Source organism: Balaenoptera borealis, assembly GCF_965194805.1.
Source record: "Balaenoptera borealis genome assembly, chromosome: 1".
Classification (NCBI taxonomy): domain Eukaryota; kingdom Metazoa; phylum Chordata; class Mammalia; order Artiodactyla; family Balaenopteridae; genus Balaenoptera; species Balaenoptera borealis.
Window position 1 is genome coordinate 80,194,366 of NC_138860.1, and position 24,343 is coordinate 80,218,708.

The 24,343-nt window shown below is 45.5% G+C and overlaps 1 long non-coding RNA gene across 1 annotated transcript in view; it reads right to left on the reverse strand.

Moving 5' to 3' along the window:
• LOC309636045 overlaps positions 1–24,343 on the reverse strand; it is a 246,301-nt gene that overhangs the window by 24,955 nt on the left and 197,003 nt on the right. The window lies entirely within an intron of this gene.

Consider the following 24,343-nt stretch of genomic DNA (forward strand, 5'->3'; position numbering starts at 1 on the left):
TTGCGGCCTCTCAGGGCCTGGCTAGGGAAGTGCTGTCTTGGTGGCAGGGACAGCAGAGCTCATTAAAGGATCACTTGCTCCCCACATATTCTAGTCCCTGGCAGTTAGCCAGAGCCTTGTGACAGTGCTGGCCAAAAAACATGAGAGGAGATCACGCTAATTCTGGACAGATGCAGTGAAACCCCCTGTGTGATTCTCCTGTCTCCCCTCCCTGCTGCGGGGCTGGGAACCCGTGAGGGTGCTGTGAGTTCCATGGGTGCAGCTACAAGGAGGTAGAACCTCCGCCCTGTGCGACAGGACCCCTCCTCACTGTCTCATGGAACCTGTGATGGGGGATATAAACTCCCCTTGTGCTAAGACCCTGAGGTATTGTAACTGTTTTTTATGCAGCACAGCCTAGCCTGTCCTGCCAGCTACACTGTCTAGAAGGAGCAGGAAAGAGAGCAGCCTTCATATCTGTATTAGATATCTACTGCTGTGTAACCTGTCACCCCAAAACTTAGTGCCTAAATATCACCAGGTATGGTCTCACAGTTTCTGTGGGTCAGGGCCCAGGGGTGAATCAGCTGGGTCCTCTGGCTCAGGGTCTCCCAGCCTGAAATCAAGGTCTTGGCTGGGGCTGCAGCAGCTCAGGATCAGCTGGGCAGGATCTGCTTCCAAGCCTACTCATGTGATTGCTGATGGAGGCAGTTCCTGTGTCTGCTGGACTGAGGGTCCCTGTTCCTCCCTGGATGTTGGCCAGAGGCTCCCTCGGTTCCTTGTCATATGGGCCCCTCCTTAGGACAGCTGACAACATGGCAGCTGGGTTTCTCAGAGCGAGCAAGAGAGAGAGTGAAGGAGAGAGAGAGAGCAAGAGGGAAGTCACAGTCTCCTATAACCTAGTATCACTGAGTGACATTCATCAAGTCTGCTGTGGTCCATTCCTTAGAAGCCAGTCACTAGGTGCAGCCCACCCTCTAGGGGAGGGCATTACACAAGGATGTGAACGTGAGGAGACACTTAAGAAGCTCCCCCTACAGTTATGCATTTAATATATACCTGAAAATCTGATTTAGACACATGATCTCATATAATTCACACTGTCATTATCAGGCAAGTAAGGAAAATGTAAGTTAGCAAGTTTAAGTAACCTGTCCGAGGTTATGCTCCCCCAGAACCAGGACGTGATCCCAGAATTACTTCAAATTCATTTTTACTTATGTTCCAAGAATCAAGGGAGTATATTGGATGGATGGATTTCATGAAAAAGATGGGTTCTGTTGTTTTCTCCTTTATTCTTAACTGAAAAAACACTCACATTTCCTGTCTCTAATGTCCTAGGCGTCTGCAGCACTGGGGTCAAGCGTTCTGGGACACATGGTTCTGGAGTTCAGGATTCTGGAGCCCGTGTTCCTCTGCACAGGGTCCGAGGAGGTTCTGTATTGTTTCATGTGATCAGGAAGCAAGAAGCTAACCTGGAGGAGGTCACATGGGGCTTTGGCCCTGACTCAAACTACAGAGTCCTGCTGCGAGTCTGTGCTGGGGTAGACGCTCCCACTTGGGTCAGCCTCCAGGACAAGTACCAGCAGAGGGTCCATGTGCCCAGCATCTTGTCCCTGAAGATTGAGAACCTGACCTCTGAGGACAGTGGACTGTACCGGGCTCGAGCCAGCTTCACTGGAGGAATAGAACTTAACCAAGTTTTCCCCCTCACTGTCTATGGTAAGTGACAGCACCTGACTCCATCCCATGGCTTACCTCCTGCTTTTGTCCTAGGAGTGTCACATAGGTCCCATTTTTCAGGATTACTTTCAGACACCAGCCTTCATATCCTATTTTCTCCTTCAAAATTAGGGTAAGTAGTTTCACCACAAGTGGTGAGCAGAGCTGAGATTCATACCAGGGATAATTTTGGGAGAGGAGAATGAAAATTTGAGGGAAATGTATTTGTCATAATAATTATTGTTCTTTATAGGACTTAGTTTACTTGATTTGTGTATTAGTTTTCTATTGCTGCTATAACAAATTACTATAAACTTAGTGGCTTAAAACACGAAAGTATTATTTTACCTTTCTGGAGGTCAGAAGTCAGACACAGGTCTCACTGGGCTAAAGTCAAGGTGTTGGCAGGGCTGTGTTCCTTCCTGGAGGTTCCAGAGGGAAAAACATTTTCTCTTCCCTCATACCTTCTAGTGGCTGCCTGAATTCTTTGGCTCATGGTCACATTTCTCCATCTTCAGAGCCAGCAATGGAGGGAATGAGTCCTTCTCACATTGCATCCCCCTGACCTCCTCCTCTTCTTCCTTCTTCTACTTTTAAGGACCCTTGTGATTACACTGGTCCCATCCAGATAATCTGGAATAATCTCCCTATTTGAAGGTCAGCTAATAAATATCCTTAATTCCATCTGTTACCATAATTCCCCTTTGTCAGGTAACCTAACATATTCACAGATTCTGGGGATTGGGACGTGGACACCTCTGGAGCGGGGCATTATTCACCTACCACAATTTGGAAATCCAGATGTAGGTGGTCCTCCCTGCCCTCTCTCTTCTTACCAACCAGAGACAGCATCACTCACAAAGACTCCCCAAATCTAGCTCCCAAATCCTTGATAGATATAGGAGAAAATTTACACTGCAGTACTTCTTAAGAACCTCATTTAGTCAGCTCTTTGTTTCCCTAAAATTCCTGTTGCATAGGGAAATATCTGCTCTAAGAGAGTGACTTTGACAGTTTTAGGTCCCCATGTGCTTTCTACCACAGACTTGTTAATCAGTGACTTCCTGTGTGGACCTCTCAAGTTTAGTATCATGTTCTAACCACACTTGGAGTTGTCATTCCTGGTCTCTACCACTGCATCTCTCGGAAATGTCTCTACTTTTGGCATCCCAGCACAGGCCAGATGTCAATCCTCCACAAGGGCTGTGCAGTCCCAGGCATCCTCTGAGCAGGATAAACAGGGCAAGGCCCTGGAACAGGACAAGTCCTTCATTCCCAGGCTTCTTCTCCTTCTAGGAAACATCCCAGCTTCTTATATATAATGGGTTCTAGAAGATGAGGTCTAGCATTTACTTTTTTTACAGAATAATTTTAAGGCTTGCTAATCTAGTGAGATCACATAGGGCTTACCTCAGTGGTTCCCTTCCTTACCGTCATTGCTACATATTTGGGTTTTGGGAAAATTGTGTGTCTTCTGGAAAATGTGTTTACCACCCTGAGAGGGAGGATGCCAGAGCTTCAGTGAGATAATGGATAGGAAAACATGAACTGCAATGTTCTTCATTCATGTGAGGCTCCATTCTTTTGTCCCTCCTGCCCCAGATCCTGTTTCCTTTCCCCAGATCCTGGTCCGCTCACCATTCATCACACCAGGCTGGTGCAGTGTCACTCTGGAGTGCAGTGTCTCAGGGGACACGAAGAACCTGAAGGTGACCTGGGAGAGCAAGGGCCTTCCCAGGGAACTGGAGTGGAGAGGGACACCGGGACCAGCCTCCAACTCCTGGACCCTGACTGTGAACCTGTCCCTGAGCCAGCCCAATGCCAGTGTCACCTGTGTGGTCAGCAACCAGGTGGACCAGAAAACTGCCACCTTAGACCTTGGGGAAGTCTGTGTCCATGGTGAGTGCAACCTGCCAGAGGGGAGGGGCATTCTCAGAGCTCAGGTGCACTGGGGTGAGGGTTCTGGGCTTTTCTCCCCACCATGTTATTAGCACCACCTTCCAGTGGGTCACCCCATACAAGAGCCTGGGAAGCACATCCAATTTGCTTCTTCTTTTAAATGTCTCTCACATCTACGCTCTCCTTTCCACCCCTTACCACGGCTAGTCCATGCAGCAGACTTCCAGTACCTCTCCCCACACTCATTCATCATTCATTGTGTGTCTAGAGTGGTCGTTAGGAAAAGCAAATTGGATTGTGTCAATCGTCTGTGTCATCTGAGGGATTTGACCTCCAGTGGCTCCCTGTAGGATTCAGGGCTCAGATGCTCCTCTGCCCAAGTTTCTTGCCTCACACACTTCACACTGAACTGTTTGCCTAGAGTCCCTGAATGTGTCCTGCTATTGCAAGCTTTTGAGCCCCTGGAAATACTGTTTACTCTACCATCAGCCCTCCCAAGTCAAGAGCCCCTCACTTTCTTACCTACTCCTATTAACGGATGTCTCTCAGTTAAGGCCAACTTCATGGGTGTGTGATCAATACAGTTACACAGGGCCCTTTGCTTAGTTTTGGTCCTGCTTTTAATAAATTTTGACGAAAAGGGACCTCAATCTCATTTTGCAGAGGGCCCTGCAGGTGCTGTAACCTTCCAGCTCAGGCACTACCTTTTTTAAGGAGTGCTCCAGTGGCCACCCCACGCTAAGTAGCAATGCTCTATTTGTGGATTTGTCTCCTGTGTAACCTGGAACATCTTGGGGGCAGAGGCCGTGTCTTGTCTTCTTTGAATACATGTCCCAAACAGAGCTTCTGGCAAAGTTGCTCACATTCAGTGTTTCATTGAATCATGAATGATCTGGTGTGCAGCTCGCCCCTCTAACCCATCCTCCACTGGGGAGACCTGCTGGGGGGACCTGATGTGTCAGCATCACTTAAACCCACTATTACCCTCCCCTCAGCCCCATCCTGGAGTCTCAGATGAAGTTCAACAGTCAGCAGGACCCACAAGAGCCTCAAGAAAGACACCCTTCTCCCTCTGATCCTCCTTGCCCGGCTCCTCCCTGCCCTGTCCCTCTCCTTCCTGCTGCAGTGGGGTGATGGCAACCCCCAGGGCTGGCGATTTGACACAGCCATTACCTGAACATGGCGCTCCTCCTTCCTGAAATGCTGTGCCCACCCTGAATATCTGGGAAACTCCTATTCCTCCCTCCAGATTCAGTTTATGCATCACCTCTTCTGCAAAACCCTCCCTGAAGACTTGTGTGCAAAGGTGTGTACTGCAGTCCCTCTGGCGGGCCGACTTTGATATTTTCTCAGTTCATTCATGAATGAACCTGCTGTACTCCTTCCTCTTCAGCTTCTAAACCAGGGCGTCAGATTTCTCTTTCTATCTGTTCCCATCTGTTCCCTATCTGTTTCCATCCGTTCTCTCTCTATCTCCCCTTGGCAATGGGTATTTAAAATTCTGTCTTTCCTTAACCTTTCTTAACCTTTCTTCACCCTCTCTGTGTGAGGCAAATAGGTTCACATGGACAGGCCATTAATGGTCCCCTTGGAGGCATCCTATGGGCCGTCGTGGTTGTGCTAGTCTTCCTGGGAACTGGACTGTACCTCTGGAAGACATCTAAGAAGAAAAAGAACATGGAGACTGGAAAAGGCAGGTTGCCCTTCTCCTTCCTCCTCAGATACCTCCTGTCTTCCACTGGAGCCTTCTTCTTCATTTTGCTGCTCAAGGATTGCCCCTGCGGAGGGGCTTGTGGGTGTGAACATGGCATTGGGGTCATAACAGTGGAAATGGGTACAGGTTTTTGAGACTGAGATTCAAGCTCCACTCTGTGTATGACTCAGGAGCAACATTGCAGAAGGACCACAGGGACCATGATGATGGCATCGACTGGGCAGAGCTGAGCCAAGAAGTGTATGAAGAAGGCATGTACAAGGTGAGAGGTGGGAGCTGTGCCCAGCCTGGGCTGTCCTGGGTCCCTCTTTGCCTGCACTTGTGCTTGTCAAACCCAGTTACTGCTGTTTCTGGCCCCACTGCCTCTTTTATTCTTTCTGGACAATCAACAGTAATAACTAGGAAAATTTATACATGAGGCCAGTGTAGTACTGGGTGCTTTGGGGAAATACGTAAACAGTGCATGTCAGCAGCATTGGTTCCATGTGGGTCCCTCTGGGTCTACTCTATACTTCATCTGCTTTAAGAATGTTTTGTCTTTCACTCCTAGGGTATCAGTGGGCAACATCTGAAAGAAGACTGGCCTCTTAGCACTGTCTACTCTGCGATCCATAACACAGGCCAGGGCATGAAGATAATTTAATTGGAGGAAACAGGAGAATCTTGGCACATCTCCACTCTGATCCTGACATTCTTCAGACACCTGCTTCTCTAATTTTGGTTCAGCTCCAGCTGCCCCTGGTCTCTTTTACTCTGACCCATGTGACTTCAGCTCAACAGGGGTGGAGCTGGACTTTCAGAGCCTATAATGGGTCAGGTTTTGTCCTGGGCACTTTACATATGTCCTAGGCATATTACCTCTTCCAATTCTTTCAAGGACCCTCTAGGGTAAGTATCATGTTCTTTATTTTACAGGACAGTAACCTTTATCTCCAAGCTAGTTGGTGGCAGAGGAAAGCCTTAAATCCAACTGGGTGACTCCAGCTTTCATATCTTAACCTTTCTCTATATGGTCACTGAAGACCTTGGAATCCTGGAGCATTCAGATGGGAATATCCTTCATTTGTTCCTCTCCCAAGGACCTAGCCTCTGATGTTGGTGCCCGAATATGGACTGAGTTCATTTTTGATGGATCAGCTGATGGTTGAAAGAGAAATTACCCTTTAATTGGACAATGGGGACTTGGTATGTGGGAGACATGGAAAGAGGGAGCTTGCCCTCAGTGCAGAGGACACATTCTGAGAGGACATGCTTCTCACTTTTGGGTCTTATAAGAGTTCTTCCTCTCTTTACAAGGTGTGTCATGAATTTCAGCATCCCTGTCTTCAAACCAGCTCCCCTTACATTGTTATTCAAAAGTCCACTCAATAGGCTTTACATAAGTTTTTCATTTAAACCTTCAGCAGTTCTGTGAGGCAGAAATTCCCACTGCACAAGTGGAAAAATAAAATTTACAGATGTTAAATACCACATTTAAGCTCCCCAAGTGATGTGCCTGATTTAGAGCCACAGAGGATCATAATTTCATTCATTTTGACTCCTTTTTCTCCATCGTTCGAGACCCCCAACCAATCACCATCTTCCGTTGGGTTATCCTTCAAAATGCTTTTTGTAGTCCATCCTCCTCTCATCCTTTCATTCCTATCTTCCACCTGCAGTGTCACCTTTTCTACATTTCCACCAGCAATATATGAGGATTTCTGCACATAACTCTTGTAAATTTTTTTATTGTAGCCCTCCTAGTGCGTGTGATGTAGTATCTCATTGTGGGTTTGAATTGCATTTCCCTAATGATTAATGAGGTTGAACATCTTTTCACGTGTATTGACCATTTGTATACCTTGTTTGAATTAATCCATTTCTCTCTCTGAGTATCTCTCATCATACTTTGCTCCCACCACACCAATAGAACTGCTCTTGTTCAGGTCACCGGGAAACTTCATGTCATTAAATCTAATAGACATTCTGTTTCATCTCCCTTGAATCTCAGCAGCAATGGACCTGTCCGTGCTTGAATCACTGTATCACTTTGCACTCCACAATCACCATTCTTTCCCTCCTATACAGTGGTAGCTCCCTAGTTGCCTTGACTAGTTTCTTTCTCATCTCTCCAATCTCTAAATTCTGGAATCTCCCAGGGTTCAGACCCAGACCAAACAGATGACCTCTCTTCACTATCTATATTCATTATTTTCTGATGTTACACCCATGCAATAATCTCCAAACCTGTGACTGTGTGAATTTACCTGGCAAGAATGTCTTCCAGATGTGATCAAGGTTAAGGCCCTTGAGATTGGGAGATTACCCCAGATTATGTAGGTGGGCCCATTTTAATTATGGGAGTCCACAAATGTGGAAGAAGAGGGAGCAAAGTGGGTCTGAGAGATATGACGTGAGAATTTGACATACTATTGCTGTCTTTGAAGATGGAGTAAGAGGGCCATAAGCCCAGGACATGTGCTGGTCTCTAGAAGCTAGGAAAGGCCTTAATTAACAACCAGATGAAAATGAGGACTTCAGTCTTACAACTGCCAAGAACTGAATTTGGACAAGAACAAGAACAAGCAGAAAATGGATTCTCCTGTTGAGACTCTAGAGAAGATCATAGCCCGAGGACACCTCAATTTAATGCCAATGAGACTCACACCAGACTTCTGATCTTCAGAACTGTGAGATAATAAATTTGTGTTAAGCGACTACATTTGCAGTGATTTCTTATGGCAGCAATAGAAAACCAATATAGTTATCATACCATCTCATGGTTTTAAATACACTGACTGCTCCGAAATTTCTGGTCTGGATTGCTCCAATGGACTCCACATTGTAAATATCCAACCATTTACTTGACATCTCCACTTGGATGTATAATAGGCATCTCCAGCTTGATATGTCTATGTTTAAACTCCCTAATCATGTTCTCATACAGTTTTCCAGTCCCAATAAATGTCACCTCCATACTTCCATTTGTTTTGGCCACATAATTGCTGCCATCCTTGATTTCATTCATTTTCTCATAACCCACATTCTATCAGCAAACAGTGTTATCTTTTCTATCTATCTATATATCTAATCTATCATCTACTTATCTATCATCTGTCTATACTGATAATATAACTACCCTTACCACCTACCAGATCCAATATGACCACCAGTTTTCACCTGGACTATTTCAGTAGCCTCACAGTGAGTCTCTCTGTCTCTGTACCCCCTTAAGCTTATTCTCAAATAGCATTCAGAGTAGTCCTTTCAAATAAGTTACATCATATAGGCAGGGTGGGTTTAACAGCACATGTCAGATTGTCTTGGTATTATAAATAGATAGTCACATATGTTTATGTGGGCCACAAGGGAATACAAAAGTTGACATGTGAAGTGGTTAACAGTGGTTATCTTCTGGGGTCTGTCTCTTTTTCTGTATCATCACATTTTCCATAAAACTTATCAGAAAAAAAGATCATCTATTTAAATTTTGGGGCATGGGAACAACATGACCAGAGCTGATATTTGGAATAATAAAGCCACATACATACCGAGAAGAAGGTTATCATTTTGAAAATATGGACTGAGCAGCAACATCTCACCTAAAAAAGAATTATTTTTGCACCTGTAGAGCACATTGCTCCTCCGTTACCTTACTTAGTTTCAGAGCACCCTGCTAGGAAGGCAGGACATCTCACAGAAATGAAGAAACAGAGGCTTGGAGAGTAAAGCATTTCTGCCCAAAGTCATATAATGAGAAAGGGATACAGGATCTCAGTTTTAGAGAAGGAAAAGGGACTACAGTCTCTCAGCTACATCATTTCTACCACTGTTGCAAATTTTACAGAACAGGTCTCTGTTAGATGATGTTAATAGGTGATTTTTTATTCTCTTTTTTCCCTTCGTTTTAAAAATGTTAGATATTTTTAATTTGCAGTGGAAAGCACTCAAATTTAGTGTCAAAAAGATCTCAGTCTTGTTGTTAACTCTACATTTAAAAGCAGCTTGACTTTGAGTATATTGTATCCATAGCTATAAAAATAACTTGAATTGTGGAATCTTATTTTAGAAAATTATAAATCATAAATGTAACATACCTTCGGAAGTGTTCACAGTGGGCACTTAAAAAATGGTCACTATATTATTTCTTCCCTGAGCAAATGTTTCTTTGGTAAAGATGATCTTGGGGCTTCCCTGGTGGCGCAGTGGTTGAGAATCTGCCTGCCAATGCAGGGGACACGGGTTCGAGCCCTGGTCTGGGAAGATCCCACATGCTGCGGAGCAACTAGGCCCGTGAGTCACAACTACTGAGCCTGCATGTCTGGAGCCTGTGCTCCGCAACAAGAGAGGCTGCGATAGTGAGAGGCCCGCGCACCGCAATGAAGAGTGGCCCCCGCTCGCCGCAACTAGAGAAAGCCCTAGCACAGAAACGAAGACCCAACACAGCTAAAAATAAATAAATAAATAAATTTATTTTTTTTAAAAAAATGATCTTACTTAGAGACTACTCCAAATATACTTGTTAAAGGTTTATGTAATTTAAAACAATCAGTTTTCTTTTTCTTTTCTTAACATTAATGGAGCAATGTTTTAAAGATTATTGATAGCCTTTTTCTATTTGGTTGTCTGAATACACTGAATACATAGCCTTTACCTAGTAGGGTGAAGCCAAAACATATAACTTGAGAGGGTAGGATCTGATATAGAAGAAATGTGAAGAGGAAGAAAAGGCGATAATCAGCTTCTGGGAGGCAAAGTAGCAAAATAGGATATTGCAGCAAGCCAAAATGTTGGGGATGAGAGAGAGAGAGAGAGAGAGAGAGAACTGTGTTGGCCTGAGCTCATCATGATGCAATGGGGAAGGAAAGGAAGGGGCAGCAGCAAGAGTAGGAACCAGCTGAGGTGCACTCACCCCTGGAAGGTCTAGTCATGTCAGAACCGGGGAAGGCAGGCTGGGGAGGGGTGTAGAGTGGACAGAGGGTGCGGCCTTATATTTTTTCCTCGAGTTAAGCTTGCTCTAGTCTAGTATTGCCCTCTGTGCTCACAGGTCAGGTTTTCAATCCTCAGGACCTCATGCTGGGCCCATGGACCCTCTGCTTGTATTTCGTCCTGCAGGCTGACCCACGTTGGAGAGTCTGCCCCCGTGGGGACTGGCAGCATGACTCCGTACCTGCCACACCTGCCCCCCCACCATCTCCTTCCTCAGTTTCCTCGTTTCCCTTGTCTGCTCCTTGAAACACAGGCTGAGGTCTATTTTTTCAGGCCTCTCCTTAGGGGTTGGGGCCTCCCACCTCATAACCTAGGAAAGAGAGACATTGAAGCAAAGGGAGCAAGCACCAGCTGGAAGGCAACACTGGATGGGCTGGAGTTAGCATCAGAGTCAGTTGGGGGCAGCACTGAGGAGCCAAGATCAGGAAGTTTCCAGGGATGAAGGGAAAACCTTCGCACTGGGCCAGCGCCCCCTGGTGGAGAGTGCTGCAGCGGCAGCCACCCAGAGCTTAGTCTCCCTGCCCTGATGTTGTGGCCACCTGGGTGGTCTTTCCTGGACACGTGGAGAGAGTGGAGGGCACAGACCTGCACAGGACCCAGGCAAGGTCTGCATTAGCAAGAGTTGAGTTTGAGAAAGACTGTACAGGAACCATATTCTATCCCAGCATCCCTTGGGGAGTGCCCCCCATCCTGTCTACCTCATTTTCTCATCTGTCCAGCTAGTGGTGGGTTATCATACAGTCTTTGAGGCCCCTTCTGGCATGGGCATCCTGAGATTCCAGGTCAAGATAGAGCTGATCTGGCTCCTCGTTACCTGTCTGATCTCAGAATCTCCTTCCCCTCTTGCCTGCACTCACATCTGCTCCAGCCACGCTGGCCTCCTGTTCCTGGAACATACCAGGCACGGTCCCCCCTGAGGGCCATTACAAGGGCTGTCACCTCTGTCAGAAAAGCTATTCCCTAAGATGCCCTCACCTCCTTCCAGTCTTTTCTGAAAAGTCTCCTCCTGGATGAAACCTGTTCTGACCTCCTGACATAAATGGAAACCACTCCCCAAGGTCTGGATCCTCCCTACCCTGCTTTTCCCAGAGCCCTTATCACCTTCTAACACACTATACCATTTCCTTATTTATTATGGCTATTGTAGTGTCTTTGTCCTTCTAATAGAATGACGAGGGTAGAGGGTTTGTCGGATACATTCATGGATGTATCCTAAGCACCTGGAGCAGTGACTGGCACACAGTAGGAGCTAATTAATATTTGTGGAAGGAATGAGTATGCCACTGAGGAGGGTCTGGGCTGGGGGCAGACAGGTCTACCTCAACCAGCTCATGTTCAGTGCAGAGATGTGGTTGTGCTACTGACAATAAAATGGGGTTTCATTGAAAGGAGGACACTGCTGATGAGCTACCACAGGCGGGGAGATGGAGAGGAAGGTGAGGGCTCGTGGGGAGAACAGAGCATAGCTTTGCTCCTGCACTCACTGCATCGCATATGTGACCATGGGATTCCACGTTCCTTCTTATTTTTTCAACCAAAGCCCTCCTGAGCCTCTGCTAAATTAGTGTCTGAATCATCACGTTTTGGGAAACGCCAGCTTACAAGGTAAAGCTTAACTCTGAGCATGGCCTCCAGGGCCTTCATGGTCTCTTCCAGTCTCTCCAGACTAGTCTCAAACGTGTCCGACGTTTCACCCATTCCACGCAGTTCTCTATTTGCTCACAGTTCTTTCAGCTTCCCCCGCCCCCATCCCCCCCTCTCCACACTCCTTCCAGCTCAAACACCACTTTCCCCACCCTGCCTGTGTGTATTGTCTACCCTCCATCACCGTGGGTGTCCCATCCAGCCCTGTGTCTCAGTTGTCTTGTTTTCTTTTGTCTGCGCCCCTCTGGACCTGCTCTTCTCAGGCAGATGTGAAGTCTGCTCACTGCATCCCCAGGGCCTGTCCCATGAGCTGCTTCAGGGGACACAGGATGCGTGGAGACAAACAGAAAGGATTCTCACAGCTCTGCGTCTGCAGCCTGGGGAAGGGACACCAGCTGCGCCCTCCGGTGACCCCCGCCCCTTTGGTATTTTTAGTATCTTCCTCTCCATGGACACCTCTCTGCCCTCAAAATGCTCTGGAGTCAGCATCCCAAGCATGACTGGATCTCCCCAATGGATTATATTCAAAGATATGAATAAATAATTCACAAAATAGAAAATAAAACCAGCTAAGAAACATTTGAGAACATGTTGTAATTTACTTGTAGTCCTAGAAATGCAAATTAAGCCGTGACATCCCATAGGGTCTGTAATGTGCATCAGGAAATGTAAAATATGTCATCTGCCTCATTACCCACATCCGCGATGAATCCTAACAGACACCCCCAAATATTGGAAGTACTTTATGCTCCAAAGGTGTTCACAGAACTTTTTGTTAAAGACCTCCTTAGTTATGAAAAAACAATACAGAAAGAACATAACAATAAATGTATAGCTTAAGGAATTATTATAAGGAAACCCCCAATATAAGCACCATGGGTCATGAGATGGCACACCCCGGCACCCCAAGAGTCTCTGCGTGTCCCTTACAAATCACAAGGACACCCTCACCAGATATAATTACGTCCTTACTTTTCTCCATAATTTGACCACCTCTGGAGACATCCACAAACGTGGTGATTTACTTTGCCTGTTTGGGGGGTTCACACAAGAGAAGATACAGAGTTTGTGTTCTCTCTCTCTGGCTGCTTTGACTCAACATTACAGGAGCCTTTTTCTTGTGTCCCCTGGAGATAGGTGCATGCATTTCTGTAGACCAGGTAGTTAGGAGCTGAGTTGTAGCGATTATTTGGGAAAACGTATATAAGCTCCTAGCACAGTGCCCTGAACGTGGTGGGCACTTAATACAGTTTCATTCTCTACCCCCCTCTATGACATGAGCCCTGCTCCATTTCTGAAGCAGGATTCTCTCTGCTTCCATCCCCAGTACTGAGCTGCTTCCCGTCCTGCTACTACCACTTCTTACCAGCACCCTGAATCTAGATTCTCTCCCCCTGGCCACCAGGGACAGTGCAGTCTCAGCACCAGGGTTTTATTCTCTCTGCTCCACATAGAAAGAAGCCCCACTCCTGTGAGGGCTCCTTAGGATTTTCTTCCAGCAACAAGACAAAGCCAATCCCTCTGTCTCCCACCCCTCATTCTTCACTGAGACCCTTCATTGACAAGATGGTGCTGATTCACATTTCAGAAGATGGATCTTTACATTACAAATGGGAATGATTTAATTTGTATTTCAGAGGAAGAGAATACTCAGGCTTTTGGGACATTTTTTCAGAGAAGTTGAGGCAAGAGAAAAAAATCTGGAAAGTGGAATGTGTAGGGATGGGAGACAGGGATGGTGGGGAAGCAGGGAAGCTGCCTGGCTGGGGAGGGGCACTAGTGGGCAGGGTGGGGCCTGGAGAAACAGCTGTGGTGCCTTTGATTCTCTGTCCTTTAACAAAATCACCGGTGTGTCCCACTGCTCAGTTCCAGAGTCTTGTGCCATTTTGCAAGGTGGGTCTTTTTTTTTTTTTTTAAAGTAAGTGAGGGTTTTTTTTTTTTCTTTTTTTTTAATTAATTAATTTATTTATTTTTGGTTGTGTTGGGTCTTCGTTTCTGTGCGAGGGCTTTCTCTAGTTGCGGCGAGCGGGGGCCACTCTTCTTCGCAGTGCGCGGGCCTCTCTTGTTGCGGAGCACAGGCTCCAGACGTGCAGGCTCAGTAGTTGTGGCTCACGGGCCTAGTTGCTCCGCGGCATGTGGGATCCTCCCAGACCAGGGCTCAAACCCGTGTCCCCTGCATTGGCAGGCAGATTCTCAACCACTGAGCCACCAGGGAAGCCCCGGGTGGGTCTTTTTGTTATTGCCCCTACCGCGTATCAGGTCCCAGGAAGAATTCCTGAAAATTCATATGATTAAGGAACAGACTTTATCAGGAAAACTTACCAAGAGAAGTTGGCAAAAAGAGGAGAGGAAGTGACCCCGGCTCTCTCATCATCCCATGGAAATGAGTGGCTGGACCTCAGTGATTTGCTCGACACACAGATTGGGGCTGTGCTCCAGAGGAAGGTCCCTGCTCCTAGGTCATTCTCCCTTCTTACAGGTCAAGGGGTGAGAGCAGCCTTGATAGCAAGGGGACAGACATATCACTGACCTCAAGAGTACGGGTTAGGTGCCAGCAATTTATTAGAGTTTTCTGGGAGTGCAGGCAGCCCAGCGCCAGGGACTTGGGGGACGTGGGACATTTGTAAGCCCTCTGCCCCAGGGATAGAGCTAAGGACCTCATGGGATGTTGAGTGTGGGTGCAGACTCTCCCAGGAGGAGGAACCCCCAACACCAGTTGGGGTGGTGTCTAGGAAAACCGGGATGAGCTCCAGAATGTTCAGTTTTGTTCCTGGCTGAGAGGCCTGGGCGACAGGCAACCAGCGCTCACTGAATCTGTGGATGAAGTCCTGTGCTCAGGTTTGAGAGAAACACCAGGCTCTTAGCCCGCAATCGCTGTCCCCAGTCCTGAGCCTGCACTGGTCCTGGGTCTGGGCCGCTCTGGGGCAGGGGTGAAGCTGGTGCTCAAGGGGTTAGGTCAGGAGAAGTGGGACGAGGCAGCCTTGGCTGTTAGGACCTCTGGGAGCTGGGTGGTTGGCAGGCCGAGGAGCAGAGTTCAAAGCAGGCAGGCGCCTCTAAGCACTGACGAGTCAGGAATTCCTTCGGGGGAAAGGGGAGCTCGGAGGCCAAGGGGCCTTTATCTTCAGTGATGCCTGTTACAGGAATTCTTTGGTGGTTTCAGGTGGAAGCTGCATCATCCTCACATCCAGGAAACATTTACTCGGCACCCGCGACCTGAAGGGCCTGTGGGAGGCCTGAGGACACAAGTGGAAAAGGCTGTCCTGGCCTCAGGGCTCCCTTTCCCATGGAGGCCACAGACCCCGCCTGCGGCCGGACCGGGGCCACAGTCTTCTTGGTGGAAGGTATTAGTCTTGCTGCTCTCCTGCGTTTTCATCACGTGGATGTGGCTGCGACACTGGGCTCTGTCCACGTTCCCTGGGTCCCGCTGGCCCTGCTCTCCTGGCCTCAGCCCCGGTCTGCTTGGCCCGGCTCTGCTGCCCTGCGTGTGGGGCTTCTCCACACCCCTCCTCTTGGCTGGCGGAGTCTTGATCTGAGTGGTCGGTTCACCGGGAACTCACTGTGGCTGATTCTGCCCGTTACCCTTGCCTCGACTCCTGCTGTGAAAGTCCATCCTGTTAGCGCCTGGCCACGTGACCCACCATCCCCCGCATTCACATCAGCCCTCTGCACACTGAGTTGTTTGGCTGGAAGGGGCCGTGGAGGGAGTCATTTCTCCCCCACCCAGTCCCGTTTGCTTCCCTCCCCTACACTGAGACCCCCAACCTTACTTGAACCCCTGGAGATGTGTGAGGAGGGATCTGGGGAAAACCTAGGCAGGCAATAGGCTCACTTACTCCCCTTTTGTCCTTTCCCCCTCAGACTGTCATGCTCCTGGTAAGTTTTGATGCATGAGAAGCTGATTTTTTTTTCTTTTTAAATTAACTTTAAGTCCATTGCTTTGGTCATTTCTAACATCCCTAGAGCACAACATGTTGGACCAGTCTCCTCCAGTTTGCACCTGCCTTGGCCTCTGTCAGGAACAGAGACCCTGGGCCGCAGGATCCCCAAGGTACATCTCTTTCCATTCGTGCAGCTCCTTCCCCTCCTGGTTGGTGGTTGTGTGTGCTTCACCTGTTTCCTGCAGGTCATCTTGCATTCCTCCTCCAAGAGGCCTTCCTGCTTTATTTCAGTTTTCACATGATCTGTTTTGTTCTCCTTGATGAAAGAAAATGCTTCTTAAGAGCCTCTGTACTGTAGCACATACAACCTGCACTGAAATGATTTCTGCTTCTATCTCCCCCGCTAGAGTTTGGACCCCTCTAGTACAGTGACTTTGCCTCCTGTCTTTGTATCCCAGTGGTGCTGCACACAGTTGACACTTATTACACGTTTGTTGAATGTTGACCTGATGTTGGAAGACACCCTTTCAGGAAACCTCTAGGACAGTTTGATCTTCAGCCGCCAGGTGGCACTAACGCCCAGGCGCTACGGGTGGGCAGGGAAGGAGGATGTTTTGAGGGAGGCTTAGGTGCTGGTTGCAGGTGGTGCTTGGTGGGTCATGGAGTCTTTTCCTTTTCTCCTCCAGACTGTCTTGGTCTTCTTAGAGTTTTATTACAAAGCGCCATAGACTAGATGGCTTAAACAACAGAAATGTATTTTCTTATAATTCCAGAGCCTGTGAAGTCCAAGATCAAGGTGCTGGTTGATGCCCTTCCTGGTGAGGGCCCTCTTCCTGGCTTGCTGTCTCCTTGCTATTTCCTTACACGGTGAGGAGGGAAAGCTTTGCTACCTCTTCCTCTTCTTAGGAGGGCGCTAATCTCTGCATTGTATCTCACGGCTTCTACCTGCATATTCGACTGTTTCTGGCAACACTGAGCACATCCACTGCTGAAGGAATAGCACACTGCGGGCAGCATCTGTCCCTGGGTAAGTCAAAATGCTGACTATTAAAAGCACTTTAAAGAGCATCACGTACAAAAGCAGGGAATGACTGCACACGGGTTGCAAGCTGCTGTGCCACGTCTGCGCAGCTCCTTTATTCTGCAGAAACCTCAGTTATTTGTCTCAGATTTTAAGAAAAGATTGCCTTAACGCTACAGGAGAGAAGCAAGGAAATAAACTGCTTTAAAGGAGAAACCAGCACAGAGTTAAAGCCAAATGTTTCTTTCTTTTTTATTTATTGAAGTATAGTTGAATTATAATGTTATGTTAGTTTCAGGTGTACAACACAGTGATTTGATATTTTTATAGCTTATACTCCAAACAAAGTTATTATAAGTATTGACTATATTCCCTGTGTTATACATTACATCCTTGTAACTTATTTATTTTATGCCTAGTAGTTTGTGCCTTTTAATCCCCTTCCCCATTTTGTCCTTCTCCCTACCCCCTTCCCTCTTATAACCACTAGTCTGTTCTCTATGTCTGTGAGTCTGCTTCTGCTTTATTATATTTGTTCATTTGGGGTTTTTTTTTAGAGTGAACAGATGATATTTCAGATAGCCACTCTTCCAGATGAGTCAATTTCCTTGAAAATCCAATCCATATATGTTCATATGCTGTGCTGGCAGGAAGACTGACTGAAACGGCCAAAACCCAAGAGCTAATATTCTTTTGGCCAGAATAATGGAATTATTATTTTCCTAGCTATCAATGTAAGCAAACAGAGCCATCTGTCAGGCAAAGCAAACACACACACCTTAATAACAGAAAGTGCAGTTGCCTTGACAGAATTTGGATTATACTACTAACCAGGGCTGTAAGATGTGTTTTGACCTAGTATATAATGGATGCTTTTGAGGCATTCCCTAATTAGCATTTACCTGCTTAAACTAATTGCTCATATTTCTTCTTCACTAGTTTATTAAACTTTGTTGGATATTCTGCACAAAACAGATGAATGTGGGCATTGCAGAACAACAAACAGTGGTGTTTCCAGTTCAATACAGTGTTGACATGGTGACACATCAGTTTCAAAATTGGATATTCTTGATACTAGGTCCCAAACAGATTAAGACAAGGCTGAAACTCTATTAAAGGCTATTACAAAATCAGAGATTTCAATGAGATACAAGAATCCTAATACTGAGTTGACAATAGCCCAGTTTCTATCAATTGATTTGCTAAAGTCCACATGAAATAGAACTACTCTATATGTGACAGCCAACAGCTTCCACGTTCTTCAAGGAGGAGTTAGTGGACTTGGATTTGGATTCTCAACAGGGAGTAGTTATATTGGTCAGTGTTTCTCATCCTCCCTCAACCTTCCTCAAATGCCAAATATCTCTATTATTCACCAATATCTTTCTTGATTTAGCTATTAACCAGCAAACTCACTAACAGCCAAAAGGTTCCAGCTGCTCTGGATTCCCCCTTAGAGTAGTGTCAGCTCTCAGAAGCAACAAGTCTGGGGTAGGTCCTGCTTAAGAGGGGACAGACAAATCTTATCTCCATCTTTAGCTCCAAGGGACAAGGTAGGTTATCCAACTTGGCAAAGCATCACACAAATACAAAATCCCTCTCACTATGGGAATTCCCTGGCTGTCCAGTGGTTAGGACTCAGCGCCGTCACTGCTGTGGGCCCTGGTTCGATCCCTGGTTGGGGAACTAAGATCCCACAAGCTGTGTGATGTGGCCAAAAAAAAAAATCCCTCTCACTAAAGCTGTGTTTTCCTCATGCCAAACCACTAGATGAAAAGGGTCAAACTAAGCCAGTCACTTGCAAGAGGGGCAGGTAGATGGAGACTGTTGGAAATGTACAAAATTTTCCTTCTTCATTTAGTGCCAATGCAAAGCCATTCTAGGGACTGCAAAATGTGACTTCCCAAGTGTGCTTCAAATACGTCAATGGCTGGTGCACTGGGGCTTTCCTTCATTGTATACCTATAACTTTTACTAATGTGTTAGGTAAGGGGCTTTCTGTTCACAAATTCCACGGAGGGTCCTCCAGGTTCATGAAGGCCCTCATTTTCAGATAGCTAAATAATTCGAACGATGGAGGCCTTGTCATGCTGGCTAGTGATGGCTTCAGGAAGAGACAACAACTTGGCCAATTCACAGGACTCAAAATGTTCTTTTCCCTGGCGGGGGAGAGCTGCATCTTGGGATTTCTCCTTTCTCAACACTTGTAAATCAGAAAAATAAAATGTGGATCCATGGCCTTGTCTCCTCATGCACCACATGCTTTATTATAGGTGCAATTAAGTGTACACTATGGTTACATGACAATCCAGTAATCATCTTCACTAAAATTCACGACACCATTAATCATCTCAGTGACAGCACTCCAATTTAACATCTTGGGGATTTCCTCCCCTTCTTCATCATTTATTTGCCAATATTTCCTTGTTATAAATATCCCCCTAGTGATTTTCCTTGGCAGTAACACCTGTGCTGTCTACTGTGTCTACCTTGACTATAAATAAGAACAATTCTTTAAAAAGAAAGCCCTTGAAATAATTCCTACAGTTAGAAGGAAAGCCTTGCTATGGGGTGAATTCCTGGTCATATTCAGTAAGTATTGGCTGTGCTGGAAGTGACCCAAGGGGCTCCTAAGCCAACCTTGTTAGGGTCTTGACATCTCTTTTTTTATTATGCAAACTTTTGAGAATCTGATGATTTAGGAACCCCTTTCTAGAAAAATGCGTCCACCTAAAACAAGCAATAAAGAAAGAAACTATCTCAAAATGAGAAAGTTCTCTTAGAAATAGAGATAAGAACTCAAAGCAGGAATAAAAAATTACTGAAAGGCATTACCCAGGACAGATAACAAGGTCAACATCACCAGTGATGTCATGTCGACAGTGTGCACTCTTGAGATGATATAATAAGAAGGGCATGTTACCTCAGTTGTCTTCCTCCAAAAGCCTGTAACCTCAGAAACATCACACAAATCCCAATGGAGGGCTTCCCGGGTGGCTCAGTGATTGAGAATCTGCCTGCCAATGCAGGGGACACGGGTTCGAGCCCTGGTCTGGGAAGATCCCACATGCCGCGGAGCAACTAGGCCTGTGAGCCACAACTACTGAGCCTGCGCGTCTGGAGCCTGTGCTCCGCAACAAGAGAGGCCGCGATAGTGAGAGGCCCGCGCACCGCGATGAAGAGTTGCCCCCGTTTGCCGCAACTGGAGAAAGCCCTAGCACAGAAACGAAGACCCAACATAGCCAAAAATAAATAAATAAATGAAGAAAATAAATTAAAAAAAAAAATCCCAATGGAGGGACAATGTACAAAGTACTTGACCAATACTCAAAACTGTCAACATCAAAAATTCTGAGAAACTGTCACAGCTAAGGGAGTTGAAGGAGACATGACAACTAAACGTAATGTGCTGTCCTGGATGGGATCCTAGAACACAAAAAGGGCATAAGAGAAATACTAAGGATATCTGAATAATGTGTGGACCTACCAATAACAGTTCCTTGATTGTAACAGATTACCATACTAATGTAAGATGTTAATGACAGGGGAAATGGTGTGTAGGGGATATGAGAACTTTATTATCTTCATTATTTTTCTGGAAATATAAAACCCTTCTAGAAAATGTCTATTAAAAATTAATAAAAGTTTTAAAACATAAAATTGAAAAAAAGCTTCCACAAAATGAAAGAAAAAGAAAAAGCAACTGGATCTGGAGGTGAGTGGGTGGGACACTGGGCAGCAGGGGTTTCATGCCCTTTGGCTCTTCCTGGGCAGAGATGGTCAGAGCTGGCAGGAACCAGCCTGTGGGGTGGACCCACTCCATGTCCTCAGGTGTATTCAGCCTGGTGGAAGTTGAAAGCAAAACAAGGGAGACCTATGTGGAGATAAGTAACTTCCTTTGGGTCTCCTGACTCTTTCCTGGCTCCCCTAACTGACATGAGCTGTTTTCTCAAAATTGTTTCCCAAATACTGGCCTGTGCTAAAGGCAGCTGGGGGAAAATCCATGGGGCTGGGTCTGTGAGGCAGAAGGTGACCCTGAGGCAGGTGCACAGATGCCAGGAACCCACATGGCCGCAGTGGCCTTCCTAGGTCCCCTTCCCATCCCCTCTCCAAGAAGAATCTGCCCCCGGACCTAGGTGCTGGGTAATCTGACTTCTGGTGGAGGGTGTGCATGGGCACGTATGGGGGGACGGGGGCATTTTCTGGTCTCTTTTGCATCCTTAGATCTCTGATGAAGAGTGAGTTCCTCTAGGGCCTGACTCCACCAGGAGTCCTTCCTCCCACCCCTCCCCCCAGTTTACAGGCTGGGAGCTCTGGACAGTGGGGAGTGGGGAGAGGCCCTCTGGGAGATAGGGGACTTTGACCCCAGACTCTCTTCTCCTTACTCCAGGTGGTCTCAGCAATGCTGAAAACCCCTGCAGAAGACTTCACAGGAGCTTCAAGGGTAGAGGTGGAGGCTTGTTCAGGATTCCCTGGGCTGAGGGGCCCTGACAGATCGCCAGAGGCCCTGCCCCTGTGACTTCCTGCTGCTGCAAACTAGATGTTCCTTTTTCACTTTTGATTTCATTTAATGTAAAAAAATTTTATTGAGGTGTAATTGACATCCATCATTATATTAGTTTCAAGTTTATAACATAATGATTCAATATTTGCATATATTGCAAAATGATTAAGTCAATAAATCTAGTTAATATCTGTCACCATATATAGTTAACAGAATTTTTTTTCTTGTAGTGAGAACTTTTAGATCTAGTCTCGGCATCTTTCAAATATGCGATACAGTATTTTTAACTATAGTCTCCATGCTGTATATTACATCGTTAAAACTTATTTATTTTACAACTGGAAGTCTGTATCTTTTGATCTCCTTCCCCATTTCACCCACCTTTGGCAACCACCAACCTGTCTTCTGTATCTATGAGCTTGTTTTTTTTTTTTTAAGATTCCACATACAAGTGAGATCATACAGTACTGGTATTTCTCTGTCTGACTTACTTCACTTAGCATGATGCCTTCAAAGTCTATCCATTTTGTAGCAAATGGCAAGATTTCATTCTTTTTATGGCTGAATAATATTCCACTGTGTATGTATATATATCACATTTTCTTTATCCATTCATCCATTGATAGACACTTAGGTTTTAGGTTGTTTCCATTTCTTGGTTACTGTAAATAATGCTGAAATGAGCATGGGAGTGCATGTATATTTTTTCAAGTTAGTGTTTTCATTCTCTTCAAATAAATACCCCATAGTGGAATTGGTGAATCATATGGTGGTTCTATTTTTAATTTCTGAGGAACCTCCCTAGTGCCTGCAACAATTTACTTTCCCAAAAACAATGTACAAGGGTTCCGTTTTCTCCACATCCTTGTCAGCATTTGTTATTTCTCGTCTTTTTGATAATAGGCATTCTAACAGATGTGAGGTGATATCTCGTAGCGGTTTTGACTTGTATTTCCCTGAGGTTGGTTATATTGAGCATGGTTTCATGTACTTGTTGCCCATCTGTATGTTTGGGAAAATGTCTATTCAGATCTTCTTCCCATTTTTAAATTGGATTGCTTGTGCTTTTACTGTTGAGTTGTATGAGTTCTTTACATAGTTTAGATCTTAATCCCTTTTCAGATATAAGATGTGAAAATATTTTCTCTCATTCAGTAAATTGCCTTTTCCTTTGGTTGATGATTTCCTTTACTGCACAGAAGCTTTTTAGTTTGACGTAGGCTCACTTGTTGCTTTTTGCATGTCTTGCTTTTGCTTTTGGAGTCACGCTTAAAAAATCATTGTCAAAACCTAGGCGTTTTATGGTTTCAGAATTTACATTCAATTCTTTAATCTATTTTGAGTTAATTTTTGTGTATGGTATAAGATAGTGGTCCAGTTTCATTCTTTTTCTTTTTTAACTTTTTATTTTATATTGGAGTATAGTTGATTAACAGTGTTGTTTTAGTTTCATGAGTACAACAAAGTGGTTCAGTTATACATATACGTGTATCTAGTCTTTTTCAAATTATTTTCCCATGTAGGTTGTTACATAATATTGAGCAGAGTTCCCTGTGCTACACAGTAGGTCCTTGTTGGTTATCCATTTCAAATATAGCAGTGTATACATGATAGTCCCTAACTATCCCTCCCCTGAACCCTTCCCCCCGGTAATCATAAGTTTGTTCTGTAAGTCTGTGTATATGTTTCTGTTTTGTAAATTTTAGTTCATTTGTATCATTTTATTTTTAGAGTCTGCATATAAGCAATATCATACGATATTTGTCCTTCTCTATCTGACTTACTTCACTCAGTATGACAATCTCTAGATCCATCCATGTGGCTGCAAATGGCACTATTTCATTCTTTTTAATGGCTAAGCAACACCCCAGTGTTCACTGCAGCACTGCTTACAATAGCCAAGACATGCAAGCAACCTACATGTCCATCAACAGAGGAATGGATAAAGAAGACGTGGTACATATATACAATGGAATATTACTCAGCCATTTTCATTCTTTTGCATGTGGTTATCCAGTTTTCCCAACACCATTTATTGAAGAGACTGTTCTTTCCCCACTGGCTCCTTTGTCATAAATTAATTGACCATATATGTGTTGGTTTATTTCTGTGTTCTTTATTTTGTTCCATTGACCCATGTGGGGGGTTTTTTTAGCATCTTTATTGGAGTATAATTGCTTTACAATGTTGTGTTAGTTTCTGCTGTATAACAAAGTGAATCAGCTATATGTATACATATATCCCCATATCCCCTCCCTCTCGTATCTCCCTCCCACCCTCCTTATCCCGCCCCTCTAGGTGATCACAAAGCACCGAGCTGATCTCCTGGTGCTAGGCAGCTGCTTCCCACTAGCTATCTATTTTACATTTAGTAGTGTATATATGTCAATGCTACTCTCTCACTTTGTCCCAGCTTACCCTTCCCCCTCCCTGTGTCTTCAGGTCCGTTCTCTACATCTGCGTCTTTATTCCTGTCCTGCCCCTAGGTTCATCAGAACCTTTTTTTTTAGATTCCATATATATGTGTTACCATATGGCATTTGTTTTTCTCTTTCTGACTTACTTCACTCTGTATGACACACTCTAGGTCCATCCACCTCACTACAAATAACTTAATTTCGTTTCTTTTTATGACTAATATTCTATTGTATGTATGTGCCACATCTTCTTTATCCATTCATCTGTCGATGAACACCTAGGTTGCTTTCATGTCCTGGCTATTGTAAATAGTGCTGCAATGAACATTGCGGTACATGACTCTTTTTGAATTATGGCCTTCTCAGGGTATATGCCAGTAGTAGAATTTAGTTTTCAGACTTGAATTTCTGAGGATAACACTGCGGACTTTGAGACTGTCCTTCTGAGGGGTGGATGCTCTTGGGGTGAATTAGCACCCCTGAAACAGGTCTGGGAAGGTATAGCCATGGAGGCGCTCACCTTCGTTTTCCCACAGAACACGGCACCTTGGGCCCTAGGGGGCCAAGTGTCTATCAGAAGGGGAGGTGCTGGGTGAG